Genomic DNA, 27,808 nt, shown 5'->3' on the forward strand with positions numbered 1-27,808 from the left:
TCGTTAAAAAGTTCTGGTTTAAGGAATGTTTCCCCCCAATGTTTTTAAGTTAAGAAGTCCAAGTATTTGGTTATAAGTTTCTAGAAGTCAAAGTACACTATAACCTAGAATTAGTGGATAAACTCCACGTGTTCACTAAAATCCTTTGCCTCTGACTGTGCTGAGGTTGACTTTACCAAAACTGAAAGAAAGAGGGAATAAGGCACGTTTAATTTTCAAAGGAAAGAAAAAGAACAAGAGAGAGACGGTGAGATATAGAGAGAGAGGCTGTGGTTTCCAAAACAATAGATTTTGTGACATATTTTTGTGGCAGTTTGGGTCAACATGTATTGTTTTTGGCCAACGGCCATTGCAAAACCAACAGACCAAAGAGTTGACACAGTGTGATAGTGTGATCTGGACTAAGTTAAACAGAGCAAAATAAAATACAGACAACATTTCTCTGTGTTTCAACTGTAACATTTTATAGTTATTGTAAAAAGCAGTCATAAAATATACTATTTTATTGCTTTATAAGATTAAAATTAACATGTGTATTTTTTTTGTCTCTTACTTGACAAGTTAGTACTTCAATATTTTGGGAATGCTAGGAAAAATTACCCTAATATATGTCTTTTGTGCAAGATGTACAGGAGAGAGTAAAAGTGATATAGAAATATCTTTAGCTTTAGGTTTACACAGACAATACTACCCATCTTCAATATTGCTAACAGATGGCATTGGGAAAAAGATTCTGTAGATGTAAATCACACAATTATAGTTAGTCTACCTCTGACTGTAGGCCTTGCGTTATATTGAGCAATCAAGTGTATAAATAGTATTTATGCTGTATAGATAAAAATGTAGCCAGCATGAGTGCAGATGTTTTAGTTAATTTAAAAATATTGTAAGGTGGGATAATGTTAGAGATATTTAGCTTGAGGTTGCTGAGGAAAAATAGACTTTTTCAGAAATCAATTTCAATGATATAAACAGCAACTTAAAGTGTATTTTCTAATAGAAGACATCATTGCTGTAAGTGTGTTTATCATATGGCTATTGATTTTTTTGCTCAGTGCTAAGTAGAATTATACTTTCGTACTCATAGTAAGTAAGAAATATTCATTCACAGTTCATGTGAAAACTTAATGGATATTTGTACCCACTCTCTTCTCCCACAAGAGAAGTATGTATCACAAAAGGCGCATGTTTTAATGCTGCAGACTTTTGTATACAGGCATTGTTCTTAGACCCTGGTGGTACAACCGAGAATGATAAAGCTTCGTGAAGCTTATCATCTAGCTGTGCGGTAGAAATGAGCCCCAAAGAAGTGGCCTTTGTAAGTGAGCAGTCTAAGAACAGCTCTGGGGAAGAGGAAAGAGTAACCTGGAATGTGGGAGAGTGAACAACCTCACCTTGAGAGGTTCCAGGAAATGCTCATGATCCATGAACCATGGAAAGGTGTTCCTGAACACATAATGGGAATGTTTTAAAGTGTAGAGTGTAGAGTGCACAGAGTGGCTGGGGATGGAAAGGAAACGTGGGGCTTTAGATTAGGGAGAGACAACAGAGAGCAGTATGGGAATGATACAGTGATGGATTGTAAAAATTGTGCTGTAACTGAGGAAAGGAAATGAGGTATGCACCACTGGCAACAACGTGGCTAAGAATATAGTCACAGAAGTACATAGGGAGTGCAAGAGTGAGGTAGTGAGGAATGGAGAGGAGGGGAGGGCAATCAGACCTTCAGGATTTCATTTAGGACTGAATGGAGCTCTCTTCTGAGGCGGTTGTGATTTTAAGTGACTGGTGATTCTCTAGTCCAGGGTCGGCTGCAGCCTGGATTAGTGTGAAAGCTCCAGGGAAATGTTCTGTGCTGAGTGTGTGGTGTCCACGTGCACTTGAGCAGGTCTACAGGCTCCTTGCATTACATGCAGGCTTTTACGTGCCTGTGCATTTTCTGGGGGAGTATCCTTTATTTTCGTTATCAAATGTGTATCCTTTTATTTCATTATCAAATGTGTCCCTACACAGAGAAAAGGTGTCTCTCTTCGATTATAAGATAATAATTGCTTAGATGTAAGTTAACAGGGTAAGATGGACTGAGGTGGTGGGGGTGGAGGTGTGTAGGCAGAATCAAGGGCATTCAACTTGTGAAATCGTTTATACTTGAATAAATAATTCAATGCAAAGTGCTTTTATAGTATATTTGAGATCAAGAGCTTAACTCCTTTACTAAATCCTTCAATGTTCAATGAGTTGCTTTTATATTTTAAAGAACCACACTGAGGGTAGAAAGATCCACAATTTCTTTGATTAGGTAATATACCTTGCGTTTTAAGGGCCATGCAGCAGGCATTTAATTTCTTGAACATATTTTGTATGAAGTTGTCCATTGATATACAAAATTTAGGAGGCAGAGTCTTGTTAAAAAATAAAGTCAAATAATATCATTATCAGATAACAGCAAAAATATAATTAAATCTGTAAAATCATGCGTGCTTTTTATTATGCTAATTCTTGCAAAAACACAAGAGAGTTGGACAAGTAATGTTAATTGTGAGCCAGTTTCTAGAAAATGGAAGAGAACAATTTGTTGTTTTTATCTCTTATAATTATGAATGTAAATGTAGACTGCAGTTCATTAACACATCTGTAAATAAAAAAAAAGAACTGCTCAAATGCCCATGTAGCTTAATTAACTGCTATGCTATTCCAATTAATGGTATTTAGATCAAATATTATTTCTCAATAATATTTTTAGTGCAATAACATGTCAAGTATAATGTCTAGAATTGGCCATTATTTTCAGAAGATTCAATTCAATTGACTCTAGTTATCTAAAAGATCACACTAATATATTCTTTAGGTTTATTTTGAAATAGTCTAATAAACTTTAATATTATGTGATTGACAATGATGAGAAAATCAAAATATATTACACATTGTAGGGAGAATTTAATCTATCACCTGATGTTGCATATGCATTTTTGAAAATTTCCTTAACACCTTGTTTTAAAATCAAATTACAGGCAGTGAGTAAAATTAAATTTTTTTATTGAATGCTGTTAAAAAATTGAAGAGCTAAGTTATTATTATTTTCCTAAAATGAATCCTGATGTATTTATTGTATTTCTGGCATTTTTCTAATATAGAAAAAATATCAGATAGATTTTTAAAATTATAATGTTTAGAATTTTTTTCCCAACAAATTTAGGAAAAAGTACAAAAAATACATTAAAATTAACTTAAAGGTCAATAGTCCAGCTAAAAAATCTATAATCTTTTAGGGCTGCATTTAAGAGTATTGCAGGTGATGGGGAGAAGAGGCTTCACAACTTTAGATCTACATTTATGAAATTATAAAAACACATTACATTAAAAATTTAAGGGCCAGCCCCGGTGGCCTAGTGGTTAAGTTCGGCGTGCTCCATGTTGGCAGCCTGGGTTTGGTTCCCGGGTGCAGACCCCACTTGTCTGTCAGTGGCCATGCTGTAGCCGAAACTTACATAAAATAAAAAAAAAGAGAGAGAGGAAAATTGGCAACAGATATTAGCTCAGAGTGAATCTTCCTCAGCAAAAAAAGAAAAAAAAAATTAAAAGCTATTTGTAAAATTAGGCCTGATAAAAATTTTCTAAGAAACATTTTTTATATGTAAATTATTTGCTGTTTGAGAATAAAATCCGTAAAGCCTCACAATTATTTTTTTTCTATATGTTAAAAAAACTTACTTTAGGGCCGGCTCCGTGGCTTAGCGGTTAAGTGCACGCGCTCTGATGCTGGCGGCCCGGGTTCGGATCCCGGGCACGCCCCAAGGCACCACTTCTCCGTCCAACCCGAGGCCGAGTCCCACGTACAGCAACTAGAAGGATGTGAACCTATGACATACAACTATCTACTGGGGCTTTGGGGGGAAAAAAAATGAATAAATAAAAACCTTAAAAAAAAAAAAAAATAAATAAAATAAAATAAAATAAAAATAAATAAAAAACGGTTTAAAAAAAAAAAAAAAAACTTACTTTAAAAGAAGACCCAAGATAAGAAAATTTACGTGTAAACCATTCATAATAATTAGAGGTTTGATTTCATAGATTATTTCCATTTTCAGGAAGGATTCTCTTTTAAACAGCCAACTGTCTTAGGGTTTTGAAAGAATATTTTTTTACTCATGCACAAATTTAAATGTCTAATTACTTAGTACAAGTTGTACATTTTAACTCAGTACATTTAATAAGTTGGACAATTTTAGTCAAACTGACCAAAAATTCACCTGAACTTTTTTTGTGTATACATGTTTACCTGCCCCCAATTTTTTTTAGCATAAAGGAATAATTTATCATTCCAGAGCAATTAATGTATGAACATTTAGCATCATTTAGCGTCATGATTAAATTCATAAAAACAAAAGTTTTCAGAATAATTAAGAATCATATTTTTTAATATTCTGAACTTTCATAATCTTGTTAATAATTTTTTAGTTTGTGTTATAGATATTTATTTCCTTGTGCTGTGCCTTCTCTACTTTTAACAAACAGTCCTAATTTGCTGGAGGGCAAAAGCAAAATATTGTTACTTTGGTTTTGTTTTTAATCAAAATAGCTCATATATAGTGGCTACCAAATGGCAAATTAGTAAAATAAAGTTAAACTTTACTATTTAGATTAAATCTTAACTATACAAATCAGGAAAAAATTAAAAACATCAATTTGTGATATTTTTCAGCATCTGTTTCATTCTACTCTCCTTTTCCCAGCTCTGTTCTTGGTGTAAGGTGTTGTTTCCTGTGTCAGAACATATAGTCTTTGAGCCCATCATATTTTTTTGTTTTCTGCTCCCTCAGATCTCAATTGTCATTCTATCTTCAATCAAAATGCATCTTGCATTTATGTTTCTTGAGATAAATTGTATATAATTATATTTTCTGTGGCATAACTGAGTACTGAGTAAATTATTATCTTTTTGCTTTACAAAGAATATTTGAAGCGAAAAAGCCTGAAAAAAGTAAAACCAAGCAAAGTAAATAATATTAAATAAAATTTAAAATCTCTAAATAGACAGACATCTGCTTCTAACCAAGATGGAGTAACGGACTGGATTCATCTTCCCACCTGACAAAAAAAAAGATAAAAAATATAAGAACAATGGTTTTCACTGAATAATAGGCAATGAAGGACAATGATGGTTGAGAGATGGGAAACAACCAAGGTAAGCACTATGATTGCTCCAGGTTATTGTCTTGAAAGGGTTTCCAGGATGTGGTACAGGGAGAGAAAATCCAGACAGAGACCAGAAGATTCCCACATCACCTGATGTGGCATATGCATTTTCGAAAATTTGAGAAGAGAGCTCAGAGTTTAGTTGAGGAGAGAGCTCAGAGTTTAATGAGACTTAGGTGTTTCTAGTTTGTTGGATGGAATACCAAAGAGGAGAAAGCTATGTGGAGAGAGAACCCCAGAGAACTACAGAGAGTTGCCCATGGTGTTTAACAGAATCCTGTTCAGTGCATATATATAAGGAAATTACCTAGCATCAGGGAAGAAACCATATGATAGAAGTAGAGAACAGTATCTGGCACTCACACAGGGCCCAGACAAGTGTTCCCATAAGCCAGAATGGAAACGCTAATAATTCATGGATAGAATACTTACAAAGGTCATGCCTCAGTTGTGTAGAATAATTAGCCCTAGATTGAGTTCTCTGGACCCACCTAACAAATTATAAAAGCAAGACCAAAAAGAATCAAACTGTTTCCAAGAACTGCATCTCAGACAAAGTTGAAGAATATTTACAAGAATACAAAAAAATACATCCAACATCCCACAAAGTAAGAGACACAATGGTAAACAGTCAATATTACCAGGCACTGAGTGAGCTAGAAAACTTAAACCATAAGGAGGAGAACATTCAGCCAATTAAAACTGACACAGAATGAAAACAGACATTAGAATTAGCAGACTAAAATGGTTATTATAACTGTTTTCCATATTTTCTAAAATATAAGTAGAGACATGAAGGTATAAAAAAGGACCAAATCAAACTTACTGAGATGAAGACTATAATGTTTGACATAAAAAATATACTAGATAAGATTCAAGCCCTACAACATGACACAGGAAAAGATCAGTGAAATTGAGACATAGATAAGAAATTATCTAAAATGAAACACAGAGAAAAAGAAGAGTGCAAAAAACAATGAACAGTGAGCTATGGGACAACTTTATGCAGCCGTAAATATGTGTAATTAGAGTCCCCAAAGCAGGACACAGGTAGGGAGAGATGTATTAGATAACTATTTCCCTGTAACGATATGGTCATGAATTTAGAGGCTTAAAGTAAAACATTATCATGATTTGGGTTTTTTGAGGGGGATCAGCAGTCCAGGCATGGCCTAGATAGTTTCTCCAACCAAGGTATCCCCAAGAGCTAGATTTTCACTTGACTCAACTTAAGAAGGATCCATTTCCAAGCTTACATGGTTGTTGGTAGCATTCAATTCCTTGCCAGTGCAACAGTACCAGTTTCTCGTTGGCTGTTGGTGGAAGGTGACCTTCAATTCTTTGCCAAGTGACCTGCTCCATATGGCAGCTCACAACACATTAATTTGTTTCTTCAAGTTCAGCAAGGAAAAGAGTCATTACAAGACATCACAATCTTACATAATGTAATTATGGACATGAAATCACATAACCACATACATTCAATCACTTTTGACATACTCTCTGGTTAGAAACAACTTATAGGTCCCACCTACACTCAGTGGGAGAGGATTACAAAAGAATGTGCATACCATGAGGAAGGGGTCATGGGGCCACCTTAGAATATGTCTACCACAGACAAAATAAAAAATATTTGAAGAGGTAATGGCCAAACCATTTCTGAAATTGATGAGAATTTAAAACCCACAGATCCAAGAAACTCAACAAATGCCTGACATGAGAAATGTCAACAAAATTACACCAAGACATTTCATAACTGAACTGCTTAAAAACTATATTAAAGAGAATATCTTAATTTTCATTAGTTATCACAGAACTACCTGGATGGATAAACAGCATCTCTAATCAGTTATAAGACTAAGTAAGTCTGTAAGTGCTTAGACATAAGTTAATGAGGTATGGGGGTCAGGGAGGGAAAAAAAGAGACACATTAGGTACAGAGGAACAGAGCTAAAGATGACAGCAGATTTCTTGGAAACAATGCTAGTGAGAAAATAATGGAGGTGAGATTTTTTAAGTATTAAGAAATTCCGTCAGCCTAAAGTTCATTTTCTAGCAAAAATGTCTCAAAAACAAAGGAAAACATATTATTTGCAAATGTATAAAACCTGCAAGAATCTCACCAGCAGACCTGAACTAAAGAAATAATATAAGAAGTCTTGCAGGCAAGAAGGAAAATTATGCCACTTAGAAATACAGATCCACACAAAGCAATGAAAAGTAGAAAAGGTACCAACACGGGTAATTATTTCTTTTACTATTATTATTTAAGTCTCATTAAAGAGATTCAATTCTTTAAGCAAAACCACAATCAATGTATTGTGAGGGTTATAGCATATGTAGAAAGAAACAGTATGCCAAAACAGCATAAATCTCAGAAGAAGAGAAATGGAAGGATATACTTGAAAAGCTCTTGTATTATCGATGAAATGGTACAATGTCATTTGAAGGTAGATGGATAAGATAAAGATGTATACTATAAATCTTAAAGCAACCACTAAAATAACAAAATAAAGAGATAGTTGATATGACAAAAAAGGCGACAGAATAGAAATATTTTAAAAATTAATCCAAAAGAAGTCAGGAAAATAAGAAAAAGGTAAGAAAGAACAGATAGGAAAATAGAAAACAAATATCAAGTAGATAGACTTAAATCTAACCATATCAATAATCACATTAACTATAAATAGTCTAAAAGGCACATTGTCACATTGCACTTAAAAAAGCAAGATCTAACTATATATTGCTTATAGTTAGATTTATAGCAAGATCTATAGATCTTGCCTCAAGAAAAACACTTGAACTTTAAAAAATAAGTTGAAAGTAAAAGAATAGGAGTAGATATGCTGTGCTACTGTACTTCTAGAGTGGCTATTTCAATATAAAAAATATGTTTCAGAAAAGAATATTACCAGGGACAGTCATTTCATAATGATAAAATAGTCAGTTAATCCACAGGAAATAATAATCCTAAACGTTTATGTCCCCAGTAGCAGAACTTCAAAATAACATGAAACAAAAAATTATAGGAGGGAAAAAAGTAGTACAGAAATCCATAATTCTAGTTGGAGATTTTAACAGCCTTCTCTCATTCTTTGACAGAACGAGCAGACAGAAAATCAGCAAGGGTATAGTAGATTGAAGCCACACTATCATTCAAGCATTGCAAAGTATGTATTAATCATGGATCGGTATCTGGAAAATCCTCACATATTTAAATACTAAATAACACACTTCTAAATAACCCATGACTCATCAAAAAGGGTATGATAAATTATTTTGAACTGAATGAAATAATGAAAATACAACATATCAAAATCTGTCACATATTGGTAAAGCAGTACTAGGGGAAAATTTGCAGCAAACAATGTTTTCATTAGGAAAAAAGTGATAAAACAATAACTAAAGATTGCTCCTTAAAAAACTAGAGCTAAAGATGAGCAATTAAACCCAAAGTAATCAGAAGAAATAAAAAAAATCAAAATGGACATCAAAAAAATAGAAAACAGGAAAACAATAGAGGAAAAAAATGAAACCAAAAGCTGATTTGTTTTTGTGGATTCTTTTCATGTATCAGTAAAACTGATAAATATTTAGCCAGAATTATCAGGAAACAGAATAGCCAATAGAAAAATTACCAATATCAGGAATGAGAGAGACAACATCACTATAAATTACACAGATATCTAAATGCTGATAAAGCTATATTATGAACAACTTTGTGACTATAAATTTGGAAACTAGTGAACACATTCCTTGAAAGACACAAATTTCCAAAGCTCACTCAAGAATAAATAACCTGAGGGGCTGGCCCATGGCTGAGTGGTTAAAATTCCATGCACTCCGCTTCTGCGGCCCGGGTTTGCACGTTTGGATCCTGGGTGTGGACCTACTCCACTCATCAGCCATGCTGTGGAGGCGTCCCACATACAAAATAGAGGAAGATTGCCCACATATGTTAGCTAAGGGTGAATCTTTAGCCAAATTAATGTTCAAAAAAATGTTTCCTGCAAAGAAAACTCCTGGCCAAGATGGCTTTACTATTGAATTCTAACAAACATTTTAAGGTACAAATAAGAATCTACACAAACTCTTTAGAACATTCAAGAGAGTTGAAAAATAACCACATCATTCCTTAAATCCAGCATTACTCTGATATCAAAACCAGACAAAAATGGAATAGAAATAAAACTACCCATATCTCTCGTTAGTATAGATGCAAATATTCTTAACAAATTTTAAGCAATTTGAACCCAACAGTATATCAAAAGGATTACACATCATGACTACTTGGGATTTATCCCAGAAATTCAAGCTGAGTGACATTAAAAAATCAACCAATGTAATTTATTATATCAACAAAGTAAATAGAGATATAGATGATAGATAGCTAGATAGATAGATGATAGATAGATAGATAGATAGATAGATAGATAGATAGATAGATAGATAGACAAAATCTTCTCAAGAGATGCAGAAAATTCTCTATGAAAAAATCTGAATATGTGTCTAATAAAAAAAAAAACTTTTAGCAAACTAGAAGGAGAAAGAAACTTCCTCAACTTGATAAAGAGTGTATTTGTAAAACCGATAGCTAATATCATACTCACTGGTGAAGTAGTAAATGCTTTATCCTTAATTTCAGGAACAAGACAAGGATTTCTGCTATCACTACTTTTATTGTAGTAGAACGGTACGAAACATTCTAGTAGTAAACATTGTACTATACATTCTAGCTGGTGCAATCAAGCAGTAAAAGAAATCAAGTGTTCAGATTTGAAGGAAAGAAGTAGAACTCCCTTTATTCACAGAAGACATGAGTGTCTGTAGAAAATCCAATGGAATCTTGTTGTTGTTGTTGTTGAGGAAGATTCACCCTGAGCTAATATCTATTGTCAATCTTCCTCCTTTTGCTTGAGGACGATTATCCCTGAGCTACCATCTATGCCGATCTTCCTCTATTTTGTATGTGGGTTGCCACCACAGCATGGCTGCCAACGAGTGGCATAGGTCCACACCCGGGAACCCAACCCAGGCTGCCAAAGTGTAGCATGCCGAACTTAACCACTAGGCCGTGGGGCCAGCTTCCAATGGAATCTTTTTAAAAGGTGCAAAAAATAAAAAGGGAGTTTATCAGTTGCAGGATATAAGATTAATTTATGAAACCAGATGTATTTCTATATACTAGCAATAGATAATCAGAAGTTGAAATTAAAGTTGATACCATTTACCACTAAGTATTTAATATTTAAAATATTGAATAGGGATAAATTTGACAAAAGCCCTGTATACTGAAAACTACAAAAATTACTTAAATTAAAATTAGTGATTGATCATTTTAACATTTTCATTACTTTAGATACACACACACAAAATAAATGTGTGTACCCATCCATATATGTATATACCCATCCATCGGTCTGTCCTCTCTCTTCATCTCTTTCTCTGTCATGCTATTGTCTTCTGACCTCCATTTTTTTATGATGAGTAGTTCACCATCATTATTGTAATTTTTCTCTTTAATGTAATGCTTCACTTTCCCTGCCTGATTTTAAGATTGTCTCTTTATTTTGGACTTTCAGAAGATTGACTGCAATATGCCTTGGTGTGGTTTTCTGCCTATGTATATTTGTGGAACTTTTCTGGGGCTCTGATGCCAGACTCTTTGATATTGTCCTTAAAATCTTGTACTATCTGTTTCATATTGCCATTCTTTTTCTATATGCTTTTCAGTTTGATTAATTTTTAATGACTTGTCTTTAGTTCATTCATTTTTTTTCCTTATTTGTCCAGTCAGATGTAAAGATAATCAAATAAATTCTTCACTTATGACATAATATTTTTCATTTCTATTGTTTATATTTTTAAAATTTTTTATAGTTTCTCTTTTCTGAAATTTCCTGTTTGTTTATGTATACTGTCTAACTTTTCTACTAGATATTTTAATTAACACAGTCATTATCATTATATTAAAATTCCTGTCTGGAGATTTCAACCTCTTATTCACATCTGAGTCTGCTTCCATTGACTATTTCCTGTCTTGCTCATTGGGTTCACATTTTCTTGTCCTTTCACATATTATTGTTGTTGCCAAACATTGTGCATAAAAAAAATCCCCAAAACAAAGCCAAAAAAAACAGAAGTCACTGAAGTAAATAATATTTCCTCTGAAAATAAACATACTCCTTCCTCTTTTAGGCTTCTGTTGTGTGTGGCTGAGTCAATCTAATGTGAAATTTTGGTAGACCTGTGCTTTTTTGAAAATTGAACTCGATTTATTGACTTCTGGCTTAAACTAGTTTGAAGGCAGCATCAGTACTTTTCTTTTCGAAGGGCTTAGGATCTGGCCATGAGTGAGATTCACATCACCACATTCTTTAGAACCCAACCTCCAGCTTTCTGAATCATGGAAATCTCTTTCTGCTTTAAGGTTTGGCTACCAATCTCTTGGGATCCTGTAGAATGGTCTTTGCTTTCCAGTCTTGTCCTGGCTTTTTACCCATTGGGTGATCACTTTCCTCCTTGCTGCCTTGTCCCTTGAATTTGGAAGGTCAAGGCCTGGTACTTGGTGAAAGCCTTCAATGTCTCAGAGGTGACTTTCCCAGCTCTTCTTCCCATTTTGTGCCCTGTACTTGATGAAAGCTGACAGTACCTTGGAGAGTTTCTCTCAGTACTCTTCCATGGCTGAACCTTTGGGTTGCCACAGCCTTGTACTTGGGGAAAGCTCACGTGCTTCAGAGAGTATTGCTCTCAGCTCTGTTGCTTTGCACCTAGCCTCCCATGTACTACCCCTGTGTACTCAGCGAAGGGTCGTGGCAGCAATTCACTATATGGCTGTATACTCATTTTGGGGCTTCCTGGTATTTTAATCCATCATATCAGCACAAATACACCCATTAAACATTCTTTCCAGTTTCCCTTTGCCCGATCAATGGTAGATTTATCCTCCTCCCTCTCTGCCAGGGATGAAAGCAGCCTTGTGTCCCTTTCCTCCCAGAAAGAGCTAATCATTTTCTGGATTTTAGTTCATTTACAGCATCCACTGTTCTCTTATAGTGAAACAAATCTTTGAATTTGAGTTAATCTAACTTACTTTCATTGTTAGGGTGAGAATGATGGTCTCTTGTGATATTCTACGTCCTAAACAGAATTGGAAGTCCTTGCTTTTAGCCTCTGCTGTTTCATTCCTATTTCTCTCTATCCCATGATAACTATATACATTTGTTTAGAACACTGTATTGAATTATTTTAGCTTCTTTTCTCATATAAGATCATAGAGACTTCCTGGAGATATGAAGACACTTCAGATTTTTATTTTATACTGCATTACATTTCTGGCATTACTTCCTGTTGAAGTGTATGGGCTCCAATATTATACATTTTTCTTTCCCCTCAGAGACTTTACCAATTAAGAACTACTTGTAGAAATCACCAAGAACGAAGTTAAAATATAAGCCCTATTTCAAGGCATTATGTAAAAGTGTGGTCACAACAGGCTTCAAAACAGTTCTCTCCAATTAAACTTAAATGACTAACACTCTTTCTCAGGACTGAGCCTGCTCCCTTAAGCACAACCCATGAAAAAATAGACAAGATTATACCTTCTGTGATGGATCTATCCAAGTGGTATTTCAGTAGGAGCAGAGTTCAGCATACATAATCTCATCCTTCAATATCACTAATCAGGTGTTCTTTTATCTTTGATGGAAGATAATGAATGTGCAAAGGAGTTGGCCTAAGAGGGGGCATCAGAGTTCCCCTAGCAAAATTTCTTGTCAAGGAAACATTAGGCAAAGTAAAATACTATTTCTACTCTAATAACATCAAAGACCTTTTCCTTAGATTGAATATGACCAGTGCCTCAAGATTTTCAAAGTAACCCTCTATATATTGTGACCACCGTCATTCTTATTATATTGTTATCTAAATAAGTCTATTTTATTGCCTAATACGTTATCTCCCCCATGAAAATCAATTAGATGACATTTTTAAAAACATAATAACTGCAGATCACAATCTCCCTGCCTTCAACAAGGAAAACAAAGCTGTTTCGATTTTGTTTTGTTTTGTTTCAATAGAGCTACCAATATTAGATCACTAAATTAATGCAAATCTTTGTTTGTCATTTAACCTTTATTTAGAGATTGGAAGCAAAAGTCAATAGTACTGTGTCAGGAGTCAGGTCTTTCTACGACAACTCTGAGCTGGTTTATTAGAGACAATGATCTGGAACAAAGACTCTCATGAGCAATGCTTTAAGTCAATAAACTCTTGAACTCTGTTCCCTCCCACATAAATCAATTAACCTTGCAGTTTCCAAAGGAGCATAGAAGGAGCAAATGTCAAGTGATACCACCAGTAAAGGGTTCTCCTGTTTCACTAAGCCCATGATGGCTGCCCACCAGTCTTGCTTAGACTGGTCATTCTGGCAGACATCAGCAGAAAAACTAGATAGGTCTAAAACCAACTAGAGGATGCACATATTTGAGCTTCCTCCATGCTCTGTCTCCTGCCCTAACACTATATTGTTGTGTGTGTGTGTGTGTCTGAGTGTGTGTGTATTAACTTGCAGTATTTATTAAGAGAGCTCTGAAATCTTAACTGAGACTCTCCCAGATTCCAGTTTCCCCACAACCAGTCAAGCCAATCTGACCTACAAAACTCAAACTGCCCACGAATAGTGAAGTAAAAATCAATATACATATATGAATATTACCACAAAAAATTAATATACATTTTAAAGACACAGTTTAAAAAAAAATAGAAAATTTTTCACAAGGCTAGTTCAAATATTTTATTGATTGCATAAAAAGAACTTTGATTCGTTTCTTATATGTTTTTGTTTTTAAAGGAGTACATGAATGATATTACAAATATGGTCATATTCAGGAAATAGAGGCTATAACTGTTCCTTGACCTTCTTCCCAGTTTAGTGTGTTACACTGAAAAGATACAACTACATTATACTACCATGTGGTGTGATCTTATGTAAACTGACATTTAATGTTCATTTTCAAAACATTTAAAGTGTCCAATTCAATATTTTTTAGTATATTCATAGATATGTGCAATCATCACCACAGTGAAATTAAAACGTTTTCATCACCTTACAAAAAAACCCAAGACCCTTTAGCTATAATTCTGCTATCCCCAGCCACCCCCACTCAGCCCTAAGTAACCACTAATCTACTTTCTGTCTCTATAGATCCCTATTCTGGATTTTCATATCAATAGTATCATACAATACGCCTACTTTTGTGACTGCCCTCTTCCACATGGCATAATGTTTTCAAGGTTCATCCAAGTTGTTGTATGAATCAGTACTTTTTACTGATTAATAATATTATTAATTATTGAATTAATAATATTCCATTGTATGGCTATAACACATAGTTTATCCATTCAGCTGTTGATGGACATTTGGGTTGTTTCCACTTTTTGGCTACTATGATAATCCTGCTATACACATTTGGGTACAAGTTTTTGTGTGGACATATGTTTGCATTTCTCTTGGATATATACCTAGGAGTCGAATTGTCGGGTCATGTGGCAACTCTGTTTAACTGTTTGAGGAACTTCCAGACTGTTTTCAAAGCTACTGCACCATTTTACATTCCCACTATAATGTATGAGGATTCTGATTTCTCCACTACCTTGCCAATACTTGTTATTATCTAACTCTTTGATTCTAGCCATGCTAGTGGGTGTGAAGTGGTGTCTCACTGTTGTTTTGATTTGCATTTCCCTGATGACATAGTTGAGCATCTTTCATATGTCTGTTGATCATTTATATATCTTCCTTATAGAAATATCTCTTCAGAACCTTTGCTCATTTACTAATTGGGTTTTTATCTTCCTTATCATTGAGCTGTAACGGTTCTCCGTGTATGCTAGATACGATTCCCTTATTAGATATGTAATTTGGGAATATTTTCTCCCATTCTGAGGGTGGCCTTTTTACTTTCTTAGTGATGTCCTTTGAAGCACAAAAGATTTTAATTTTGAGGAAGTCCAATTTATCTACTTTTTTCTTTTGTTGCTTGTGCTTTTGGTATTATATCTAAAAATCCTTCACCAAACTCAAGGTCTTAAAAATTTACTCCTATATTTTCCAAGGTGTGAGTCCAATTTCATTCTTTTGCATGTGGCTATCCAGTTGTCCCAGAACCATTGTTTGAAAAGAGTATTCTTTTCCCATTGAATAGTCTTGGCATCCTTGTCAACAATTAGTTGATCATAGATGTATAGATTTATTTCAGGACTCTCAATTCTATTTCATTGATCTATATGTTCATTCTTGTGCCAATACCACAATATCTTGATTACCATTGCTTTTGTGGTAATTTTTGATGTAAGGAAGCGTGACTTCCCCTACTTAGTTTTCTTTCTTCAGGATTGATTTGGCTATTTTGGGTCCCTTACAATTCCATATGAATCTTAAAGTAAGCTTGTCAATTTCTACATAGGGGTAAACTGGGATTCTGATAGGGATTTCTTTGACTCCGGATACTATTGCCATCTTACCAATGTTAAGTCTTCCAATTCGCAACATAGAATGTTTTTCCATTTATTTAGATTGTTAATTTCTTTCAACAACATATTGTAGTTTTCAGAGTAAAATTTTTGAACTTTTTTTGTTAAATTTATTCCTAAGATTTTTTTAGTCAGGGTTCTCCAGAGAAACAGAACCAACAGGAGATTACATATACATATATATACATACATATACATATATATGGTGTATATATAGAGAGAGAATATATGTGTGTATATATATATGTTGAGAGAGAGAGAGAGAGAGAGAGAGAAAGAAATAGATTTGTTATAAGGAATTAGCTCACATGATTATGGAGGCTAAGTCTCACAATCTGACCTCTTCTGGTATAGTTCCACGCCAAATTCAAAGGCCTGAGAACTGGGGAAGCCAATGGTGTAAGCCCCAGTCTAAGTTCAAATGCCTGTGAACTAAGAAAGCTGATGATGTAAGTCCTAGTCTGAGTGCAGGAGAAAATTTATGTCCTAGCTCAACATTCAAGCAGAGAGCAAATTCTTGCTTCTTTTGCCTTTTTTTCTGTTAAGGCCCTCAGTGGATTGGATAATGCCTACCCACACTGGGAAGGCCAATCTATTTTACTCAATCTACCCACTCAAATGCTAATCTCATCCAGAAACACCCTCAGAGACACACCCAGAAATAATGTTCAGGCAAATATCTGTGTACCCTGTATCCCAATCAAGGTGACACATAAAATTAACCATCACAGCCAGTATATAGAAATACAATGGAGTTTTAAATTGATTTTGTATCCTGAAACATTGCTGAATTTATTTCATTTTTTTAGTGGATTCTATGGAATTTTTTATATATAAGATCATGTCAGCTGCAAATAGAAATAATTTTACTTCTTCCTGTCCAATTGATATGCTTTTTATTTCTTTTTCTTGCCTAATTGCCCTGGCTAGAACCTCTCATATAGCAACGGATAGAGGTGGTGAGAATAAGTATCCTGATGTTGTTCCTGACATAAGGAAGAAAGCATCCTTTCTTTCATCATTAAGGATGATGTTAATTGTGGGTTTTTCATAGGTGCTCTTTCACACGTGGAGGAGTTCCTTTCAAGTCATAGCTTGATGAGTGTTTTTATGATGAAAGGGTGTTGATTTTGTCAAGTGTGTTTTCTGTGTCTATTGCGATAGCATGTGCTTTTTATTTTTTTAATTCTGACATGATGTATTACATTAATGGATTTTCAGGTTTGAACCAACCTTGCATTCTTGGAATAAATCCCACTTAGTCGTGGTGTTGATTTCTTTCTATATATTGATGGATTTGGATTGCTAATGTTTTGGCAAGGATTTTTACACCCATATTGATAGGAGTTATTGGTCTGTAGTTTTCTTGTGATGTCTTTGATTTTGGTATCAGGGTAATTCCAACTTTATAAAAGGAGTTGGGACGTGTTCTTTCGTCTTTTATTTTGTGGAAGAGTTTGTGAAGAATTGGCATTATTTATTTTTTAAACATTTGGTACTATTCAGCGGTGAAGCCATTTGGGCCTGGGTTTTACTTTGTGGGCAGTTTTGGATTACTTCAATGTCTTCATTTGTTATAGATCTATTCAGATTGTCTGTTTCTTCTTATGTCAGTTTTGGTAGTTTGTGTTTTTCTAAGAATGTTTCCATTTCCTCTAAATTATCTAATTTGTTGGTACACAATTTTTCATAGTGTTACTTTAAAATCGTTTTATTTCTGTAAGATCAATAGCAATGTCCCTTTGTGTATTCCTGATTCTAGTTATTTGATTCTTCTCTCTTTTTATCTTGGTCAACCTAACTAAATGTTTGTCAATTTTGATTTTGTTGATTTTTTTCAAAGGACCAGCTTTTGATTCCATTGATTCTCCATTGATTTTTTTGTTCTCCATTTCATTAATCTTAACTCCAATCTTTATTATTTCCTTCCTTCTGCTTGCTTTAGGTTTAGTTTGTTCTTCTTTGTTTCAGTGTTTTCTCTCTTAATATAGGCATTTACAACTATAGATTTCTCCTTGTCTTTTACTGTCAGTGTTTTTATTATGATGTGTCAGCTCATGGATCTCTTTGTGTTTATCTTACTTAGATTTTGGTGAGCTTCCTGGAGTTGTAGGTTATTGTTTTTTCAATAAATTTGAGAACTTATTGACATTATTTCTTCAAATACATTTTTCTTCTCCTTTCTCTCCTCTCCTCTCCCTCTGGTATCCCCAGTATGCACATGTTGATACACTGAGAACGTCCCACATTTCTCTGTGGCTCTGTTTTTATTTTTTTATTTAATTATTCTTTGTTCTGTGTATTCTCCACCTTGCATAATCTCTAGTGATCTATCCTCAAGTTTACTATTTCTTACTTCTTCTGATTCAAATCTGCTGTTGAGCCCCTCTGCAGATTTTTAAAGATTTCAGTTATTGTACTTTTCAACTCCAGCATTTCTATTTGATTGTTTTTAAAATTTCTACCTCTTTCCTGATATTGTTGACGTCGTCTTTTCTTTACTTCTTTAGTAAAGAAAGTCTTTTCTTTACCTGCTTTCTTTTAGTTCTGTGAAGATATTTATAATGGCTGTTTTGAAATCTTTTTCTGTTAAATCCAACATGTTGTTGCCCTCACAAGCAATTTGTGTTCCTGCTTCTTTTCCAGTGTATGAGTCATACTGTCTTATTTCTTTGCATACCTTATAAATTTTTGTTGGCAATCGGACGTTTTAGGTAATATATGTAGCAACTCTGGGTACTGTTCCCCAGTAATCTAAACATCTTAAAAAATAATCAATTTAATAGTTAATAACCAATATAAAATTATTGAATAATTGCTATAAGAACATAAAAATATATATATTTAGGTCTTTATTTTATACTATATAAAAACAGACTCTTTCAAGATCTTCTCTTACCATCCCAAGATCACACCTCAACATATGATACCTAATTCCAACTTCCAGTAGTATAAAAGTGAGGGGATTTAAGACATAGATTGAGGGAAAAATAGATTTTCAGAAAATTGCTAGATAACTTAAAAAAATAGTCTCCACTGCAGAATGCTGCTTTCTAATTCCATGATGTTCACACAATTTCCTATGAAACAGATTTGCTAAAAACCAGGTACAAAACAAATATGCCAGATATGTAGGTCAGCCACAGAGGAAAGAACTTGGATAGCATTTATCCCCTTCATAATTATGGTTCTTGGATTCCACACAAAGAGATATTCTGCTCAGAGGGAGTCTATGAAGATCAAAAAGAATCATTGCTGATTGGCCTAGGAAAACCATTATCTTCAGAGTGTCAAATATTTCCAATAATCTTAAAATCGTTGCAGTCATAAAGACATTCAACCAAATGCTAGGAAGAAAAAAAATACTTTTTTAGGTTTAGATACTAGAGCAAAGTCTAGAAACTTTTTGAGCAACAACAGTAAAACAATCTTTAGGAAAGAAAGAAGAGAAGGAATGAAAGAACAAAAAAAAATGTATTGATGCCTATACGAAGCGTTCCCATTGTGAATATAGAAAATGCCTTTTGTTAGGCAGTAATGTGAAAATGACAATTTGCACTATATGTTAATTGAAATTTCAATTTCATTCATAATTTGAGAAAAATCAGAAAAAAAGTAGGATTTTTTCAAGTTATTACCCAATTTTAATTTAACTGAATTGTATGCTCTGTTTGTAATAGTCACATAAGAGTAAATGCCAAGCATAAAGGTTAAAATTTTATGCAGTCAGAATGGGATAGTGGAGTGAATGAGGATCATAATATGTGGAAGAATTTAGCTAATGAACCATCAGAAACTTTTCTGATTTTAGCAACCCCCAATTCAAGACTTAAATGCATGTGGTTACAGGTCTCTTCAGAAACAATATTGGTCTTGGAAAGTATGCACAAAATCTGATCAGGAATTTTTTTGTTGGTTTGTCTGTTTCTTTCTTTCATGACCCACCGAGATTTCCATTAGTGAATTCTTAGATTTACAGAACCATTTTCACGCTCATATTTTTTTTTCTTACTAGACTTCCCTCCCATACTATCATAAAATGATTACATTTTATTCATGTCTCGAAGGTCTTCCTATTCGGTATCTTTCATTTATTCATTTAAAAAACTTATATTCATTAAGTTACTCACTCTTTTATTTGAATACTTAACATTATTAATTCTAGAGCCAGAATATCTGAGTATAAATTCCAGCTCTGCTTATTATTAGTCATGACATCTGGACAAATTAAAACACTTCTTTTCTCCTTGCTTTAGGTTCATCATCTCTAGAATGGAGATCATATAAATCTGTTGCAAGGATCAAATGAGTTAATATTTGGGAAGCTCTTAGAACAATGCCTAGCATGTGAAAGTGCTCTAAAGTGTTAGCTATAATTATTTAACATATAGTTATTGAGCACTTACATTCCAAGAAGTAGCTTATTTATCTTCTGATCTCTCCACCCAGAGCTCAGTACAAGATAGGAGCTCAACAAATGCTAATTGAAATTAAATGAACCTAACTCAGCATGAGCAGAATTGATGATGTTGTAGCAATCAGAAACTGCAGCAGTCCCAGAGTTTCAGATTGCTAAAATTAGGTAAGCAGTTGCAACTATAACGTGGATGCTGAAACAGCTTTGAAAACTTTCATAGGAATTCCCAGTAGGCTTTTATCATTCAACATCCTATTTCTTCTGCCTCTGAGTAGCAGAGAAACAGTTCTTCTAATAAGCAGAAGGAAAATTCAAAACCTTCTTATGGAAATAGCTTATTCTTAATAAGAATGCACAGTTGCTCTTTTCTTTTATGATAATTCTGTATATTCCACTTCCCATTCTCCAAAGCATTAAGAACACAACGCAGCTAAACTAGAAAATCCCATCAGTGTAACTAACATGTAAAGCTTTGGCGGGATCTCCTCGTCTTTGAAATACCTGCAGTGCTGAGCATGGAATGCACGCAGTATTGTGCATGGTGACACTCAAGACATATTTGTTGAATGCATTTTGTTGAATTTGTGAAATACCAGCTGCCAGTAATAAAGGTGCTTACAAATGCAAAGTGTCTTCCTGAACTATGTACAGATTGACTGACTAACTGTTGATTCCCTTTTATAGTATATCTGACAATCCGTCTGTAGGAAGAGTTGTTTTCTCTCACGTATTGAGTGAATAGGAATTTGATTCTTTCAAAATTATCTTTTTATTAATTATCAGTGTCTGAGTACAAAGAAAAACTGGATTGGTTTACTTATATTAGATAACAGCTCTGGGAGGCAAAGTAAGAAACTGTTAGTTGGGATTGGACTGTATGTGCATGGTTTATGAGCTATCTGGATTTTTTTGCTTGTTTTTTTTTTAATTAAGCATTTTTTTGGGGGGCAGTTTTAGGTTTATAATAAAATCGAGGAGAAAATACAGAGATTTCCCTTATATCCCCTGCCTTCATACATGCGTAGCCTCCCCCATTATCAACATCCCCCACCAGAGTGGTGCATTTGTTGTAACTGATGAACCTACATTGACACACCATTGTCACCCAAAGTCCATAGTTTTCATTATGGTTCACTCATGGTATTTTACATTCTATGGGTTTGGACAAGTGTATAATCTCCATCATTATAATATCATAGAGAGTGTTTTTACTGCCCTAAAAATTCTCTGTGCCCCACTCATTCATCCCTCCCATCCTCCCTCCACAACCACTGGCAACCACTGATCTTTTTTACTGCCTCCACAATTGTTTTTAAAAAGGGATCCTATTAAATATCATATTAAGTTAAATGAAAGAAAAAGAGTTTGACATTCTAGCTCTTCCCTGTTGTTTTGAAATTGGTTCATCTGCCTGTCAACAGATGATAAACGGCCATTGTTAGACATTTTGTGTTTTTCTCAGTTTCTTCTCTTGCATCCCTGGTGATAAAGTTAAATACTTGAGAAAGAAATAGTCTCGTATTTCCCTTTTCTCTACGTATTTGTACATACCCCCTGTTTCAGCATGTCACTTCATGTCAGAAAGATCCAGGAGAACAGGGCAGTGAAGAGCTCTGATTCTGGAGTCACATGCCCCTGGGTTGGTGTCTCAGTTCGCTACCTACTGATTGCATGATCTGCTCAAGTTAACTATTTTTTCTGTTGAACTGTTTCTAAAATAGTTTCTTACTAATATTTTTTCTAAATGTTTTACAAATACTTACAAATAATTTTTTCTATTTTTCTATTTAACTATTTGTAAAAGGAAGGTAATAATAGCACTTATGTTATATGGCAGTCATAAAGATTGAGAGGGTTAATATAGTTAAGGTGCTTAGGACAGTGCCTAACACATATTAAGTGCTATATAAATGTTACCTTTATTTATTTATTTATTTATTTGGTGAGGAAGATTCACCCTGAGCCAACATCTGTTGCCAATTTTCCTCTTTTTTTCTTTGTGCTTGGAAAAGATTAGCCCTGCGCTAACATCTGTGCCAGTCTTCCTCTATGTTGTACATGGGTTGCTGCCTCAGCATGGCCGCCAATGAGTGGTGTAGGTCTGCACCCGGGCTGCAAACCCACAAACCCGGCCACCAAGTGGAGCATGCTGAGCTTAACCACCATGCCATGGGTTGGCCCCTAAATGTTATCTTTAGTAATTGTACCCACGATTACAAGTACAAGATGAGGCAGACAAACAGAGGACTCAGGAACAAGCTCTAGTACAGAAAAACAATTTCAAAGAGAGGTGAAATAAGTCAAGATCCCCTTATCCTTTCCAAAAGACGTTGGTTAATAAGGACAGAACCATATCAAGGGGCAGGAAAGGGCAGATTACTTATTAGAACTAAGCTGCAATACAGTAATCCATTCATTGGAATTATGAAAATTCGTGGAATCTGAGATGGAGCCTACGCTTTCTGGTGAATTGATGTATTTCCACCCATAATCACCTGGAAGGCTGTTGGGAAAAGTGGTTTATAGAACATTCCAAAAATTCTCCTTTCCAAATTTTAGGGACCCCAAACTTAAACAACCTTCTTTTTGTGAGGGGTCAGGTTCAGTTTTTGCCTAGATTATTATCACTAATTATGGATACTGATGATTAGGTCTAGGTGTTCTTTACTTGCCTTTTATCTTTTTAACAAAGCACTTGTGTTTCATCACTAAAGGAGGTGAGAAAGTTTGATTCCCTTCTCTTAAATTATACCAATTTTTAACTGGTTGGAAAAGTGAGGAAAACCATAGGAAAAGTCATCTTCAAAATAAACCTTTTATTGACTTAAGTACTTGTAGTTTTGCAGAAAAGTATAAGGCATGAAGTATGATATAAGGGAATAAATGACCTGTATACCAGTTACTGTCATTTTAACCCAATATAGGGAGGGAATTGCTAATAAATAATTATACATTTGAGATACAATTTTATTAATAGAAGTATTGACATATAAGAAATTACATCAAATGTTAGCTCAGGGACAGTCTTCCTCAGCAAAAAGAGGAGGATTGGCATGGATGTTAGCTCAGAGCTGATCTTCCTCACACACAAAAAAAGAAATTACATCAAAGAAGTATTTCATGTTTTATCAACTTCAACACTATGTTGACAACTCCTAAATATGTATTTCCATTCCCATCCCCAAATCCAAGTTCCTCTCTAATTTTTCCAATAACATAAAATGTTTTTCTCTATTTATCACATTTTTATCAAACTCAAAATGGTTACTAATAAACTCTTTGTAGGCCATGTTTTTAATTTCTCCACTATACTTAATCAGTCAATGGGTTCTGCAGATTTCTCTGGTTTCCATCCCTTTTTTTCCATTCCTGACAGGAACTTTCTAGCTGAGGCACTTCCCATCGCAAAGCTTCCTAGCTGTTTTCCTGACTTCATTATATTAACTTTGCAATGCAGCCTACATACTGTCTCATAGAAATCCTCTACAACAGTTTCTTGAACCATACTACAGAATTGCTCAACACTTGGAGGGGTTCTTACTTCCTATTACCTCTAATGTTCCACAGATAATGGTCTCTAGAATTATATGATGCAATGCTTCTGATCTTTTCATATTCAGCCATTTCATCACTGACTTGAGTAATGATATAAAGCACAGACTTATCAAATTGGTGGAAACCAGAAAGGAAGTGCATAGAGATCTGAAAACATCTCAGTAAACTAGAGTATAAATGAATTAAAAACTATGATATGTCACTGATATAAACATAAAGTGAAAAAAAGATATTATATTTTTCTTCTTTAACTTTCTAAACATTTAATACATTATTCCTGCATCTTAAAATCTGAACTGGTTTTGCCCAGGGAATTAAAGAAGACAGCTAGGTTTAAAAAGTAATTTGTGATGTGATTATATAACGCCAAATTTATTTTATGCCACTTGATAACAGATACTTTTCTCATCAGAGTGCTTAAGAGAAGCTCAAAGTTTAAGTGATCAAAACTCAGTAGAGGATGTGCTGGGCATAGAATTTATATTTCATACTGCTGCTTTTCCCTCTAGCGGAATTGTAAAAGGTTGAGGTTAAATTACTTTTACATTTTAAAGTGCACTTTAAAGTGCATTAACTTCCTAACATTTCTGCCCTGAAATGCTACACTAATTTGATATTTCTCCTATATCCTTTTCTATTTCATCTAGACGGAAATCTGAGTTGACCTTAATTGTATTTTCTTTACTTTTAAACTATAGTCCTCTATTAGCAATTTTTAGAATCATAAATGGAAAATTTTGTCATCTTGAAAATGATTATATATTTTCTTTTAAATTTAGCGGTTTCTCTGAGAAATATAATATCCTGTCAGGTTTAAAATATATAGCATTAGTCATTTGTGACTTACGTAAGTAGGAAAGGTTGGAGCCTGCTTTAGTTAGGAGCATGAAAAATGTACTCTCACCTTCACATAACTCAAAAATGGCCAAAGCAATTTAGTTCAAACTCTCAAACAAGTTCACCTTTGGTCCAAGTTAAAGTTCGAAAAATCTCATCCAAATGGAATCCTGTCCAGAGAAAATTATGACCTGAAAAGCAGATAAAATTTTAAAAATCATTTTTTTTACTTAATACATACAATTTTTACTTCATTTGAAACATTTTACCTTTCTTGATCCTAGAAATCAGTTGCCAGCTTTTAAGTTTGAAGTGTCTAATAGTTAAATTAAATTTTTTATTTTAATAAGATTAGTAGAAACATTTAATTACTCTTAGTGGAATTAATAAAAATAGAAATTAAAGCAAAATGTATACACAGTATGTGATCCTGTAATTGCTAGATATAATCAAATGTTTACTACCATATGTCAGTGTAAAGTTGTCTGGATATTTACAAATTACTCAATTAATTTGCTTCTTTGGTAAATGTTTAGTATCTGTGATATACTCAGCACTGCTGGGTTTAGGCCTATACAAATGAAAACGACGTGATTTTTAGCCTTGAGGCATTTAGTCTGGTGAGGCAGATATCTAGACAGAGAAAGGCAATATGCCAAAAATAAATTTACTGCAAGGACACTCATTGATTCTTGTCTGAGGAAGTTGATAAGAATGCTCAGAAATATCTGATCTGGGTGTTGAAGGATAAATAGTAGGTTGGTAGCATGGGAAGAAAAATCCAGACAGAAGAAAAAGACTTTGGACTGTGAAAGAGCATGACATGCTAAAGAATGTGGAGAATTTCAGGCTGTCTGAGGAACTCTGTGACTGATCTATGAAGAACAGTGTTTACTGAGGTTATACAGTCACGCGCCACATAACCACGTTTCTGTCTACAAGGGACCGCATATTCAATGATGGTCACATAAGATTAGTACCATATAGCCTAAGTGTGTAGTAGACTATACTGTCTAGGTTTGTGTAAGTACACTCTGTAATGTTCACACAATGAGGAAATTGCCTAATGAAGCATTTCTTAGAACGTTATCTCCATCATTAAGCAACACGTGACTGTAATGACACAAATTGAGTTATGTTTCCCAATTTTTTACCTGTGCCTTTAGCACACCCTTTATCAAATGAGTTTATAGTTTCTCTGATGATATATGGGGAACATTTTTCCGTCCCTTTAATGTTGGCTTTGGTCATGTGACTTTAGTCAATGGCATGTAAGTGGACGTGACACATAGGCTTGCAATGTACTTTTGTGGTTGAGTTTCTGTTCTTATGCTTCTGTCACTGTCATGTGAGAAAGTTTTTCTAGAAAGCCACTCTCTCTTTAGCCTGGGTCCCAGAATAAACACTTGTGGAGCAGAGCTGAGCCCTCTGCACAGCCTGGAGCCTGAGCTCAATGCTAGTCTATCCAGGCAGTTGCAACAGACACACAAACCACTAAGAATAAATCAAAAATAAAGCAATTTTTAGCACCAGCTAATTTATTATGGAACTACTTGAAGGTAGTTTCAAAAATATGTCAACAAAAGCAAGAAGCCAATTGAAGGTCTGTAGCAATCTTTTGACATGTCAATAACGTTGTCATTGTTGTTAGAATGAGAAATTTATCAACATAACTCAGAAACATAACAGAAGGTTTATTGGATTAGAAAAGTCTAATGGCATAAAAATAAGTTAGGATAGTATTGCAGTAAATAATGGAGAATAGATAAAGGCCTTAACTACTGCAACAGCAATAGAGAAACATGAGTTTGGCAAGATAGAATTTACATTATGTATTGCATACCAAACAGTGTAAGGTATAAGGGAAGAAACTAGAGAAGATGAAAGTAGATTCAAGCTTGAGAGATATGGTGGATATGATGCTTCCACTAATTTGCTATGGCATTAGAGAAGACTGGTTTTGTATACACAGAGATAGTAAGTTCAGTTTGTAGCACAAAATTTATGAGGTATTAGTGAAAATTCAAATACTAACATCTAGAAGATAGTTGCAATTATGGGTCATGAAGTTCAAGAGAGAATCTAATAAGAAGGAAATACATGAGACTCACCAGTATATAGATAACAAGTGAAGAGATGGGCGTGAATTAGATCAATCACAAAGAGCTTATTGGCCCAAAAGAGAAGAAAAGCATTCTGGGAAGATGGCAGTTAAAGAGGATTGACTTTTTTCCATTCCCACTCATCTATCTCTCCTGAACCAAGTAGGTTTAAGTACTCACAGGAAAACAGGCCCTGAATTTGAAGCATTTTCTTCCATCTGAGATGACTGTAAGCCTGGGGAGCAGCTTCTGAAAGTCTTAATTTTGAGGATTAGAATGCAGTTGTTCCCAGGGAGAACTTAGCACACAAAGATGGCTGACCTCATATGAGGTTAGCTTTGTTTCCCTCACCCTCAGGACCTGAAGAGTAGTAGAATAAACAGGCAGAATTTTCCTATCCAAGGCATGGAAAGCTCCTCAGGGTGAAGAAGCTAAATCTTAAGAGTGTAGCAGAGAACTAATAGGCTACTGCTGTTCTATCTGAGCCCACAACTGCATGTCACAGTCTTCCAGTATTCTCAGGATTGCTGCCAATGAAGTATCCTAATATTCTAACAATTGAACTGGAGTCCCAGTGAGTAAACAAAGGAAACATATCGACCCATATTCAGGGAGCCAGACCAGAAAAAGCAAGAGCACAGACAACAGTCCCTCTAAGCCTCTAAAGAAATATAGATGATAGAGAACATTATTGAAGACTTAGAAAATATGGCCTAAAATACCTTGTGGATGAGAATATCAATTAATGGAGAATTGTTACAAATAGAAAATTTAACAGAAATTGTATCTCAAAACTATAAGAATGAAAAGAAAGAAAAATACAAAAAACTGAAATTAGGATGGAATATAGATGATATACCCAGGAGATACAATGTTTGAAAATATAGAAATTTTATAAAAAGAAAAAAGCACACAATAAAAAAAAATAGTGGAATAAAATTTATAACCTACAGAAATAAAACAGTTTCAACTCAGATATTATATAGGTATGAAAATAGGATTCATTTGTAAAGGTAAAAGAAAGATTTTGTGAATATGCAAAAATTGAGAAGACTTATCATTTATGCACTCCATCTGAAGGTTATATTTTTTTAAAAATTATTCCAAGAAAATAATAAATGTTAAAGCCAGAGATCTCGGAATAAGAAAGATGAAGAGTTGAAGAAGT

The 27,808-nt window shown here is 34.3% G+C and overlaps 1 protein-coding gene across 1 annotated transcript in view; it reads left to right on the forward strand.

Moving 5' to 3' along the window:
* Window positions 1-27,808, forward strand: part of BRINP3 (BMP/retinoic acid inducible neural specific 3) — a 394,713-nt gene that overhangs the window by 214,817 nt on the left and 152,088 nt on the right. The gene's annotated exons all lie outside the window — the stretch shown is intronic.

Source organism: Ceratotherium simum, chromosome 36 (genome assembly GCF_057802395.1).
Source record: "Ceratotherium simum simum isolate JZ-2026a chromosome 36, ASM5780239v1, whole genome shotgun sequence".
In the NCBI taxonomy this organism is placed as follows: Eukaryota; Metazoa; Chordata; class Mammalia; order Perissodactyla; family Rhinocerotidae; genus Ceratotherium; species Ceratotherium simum.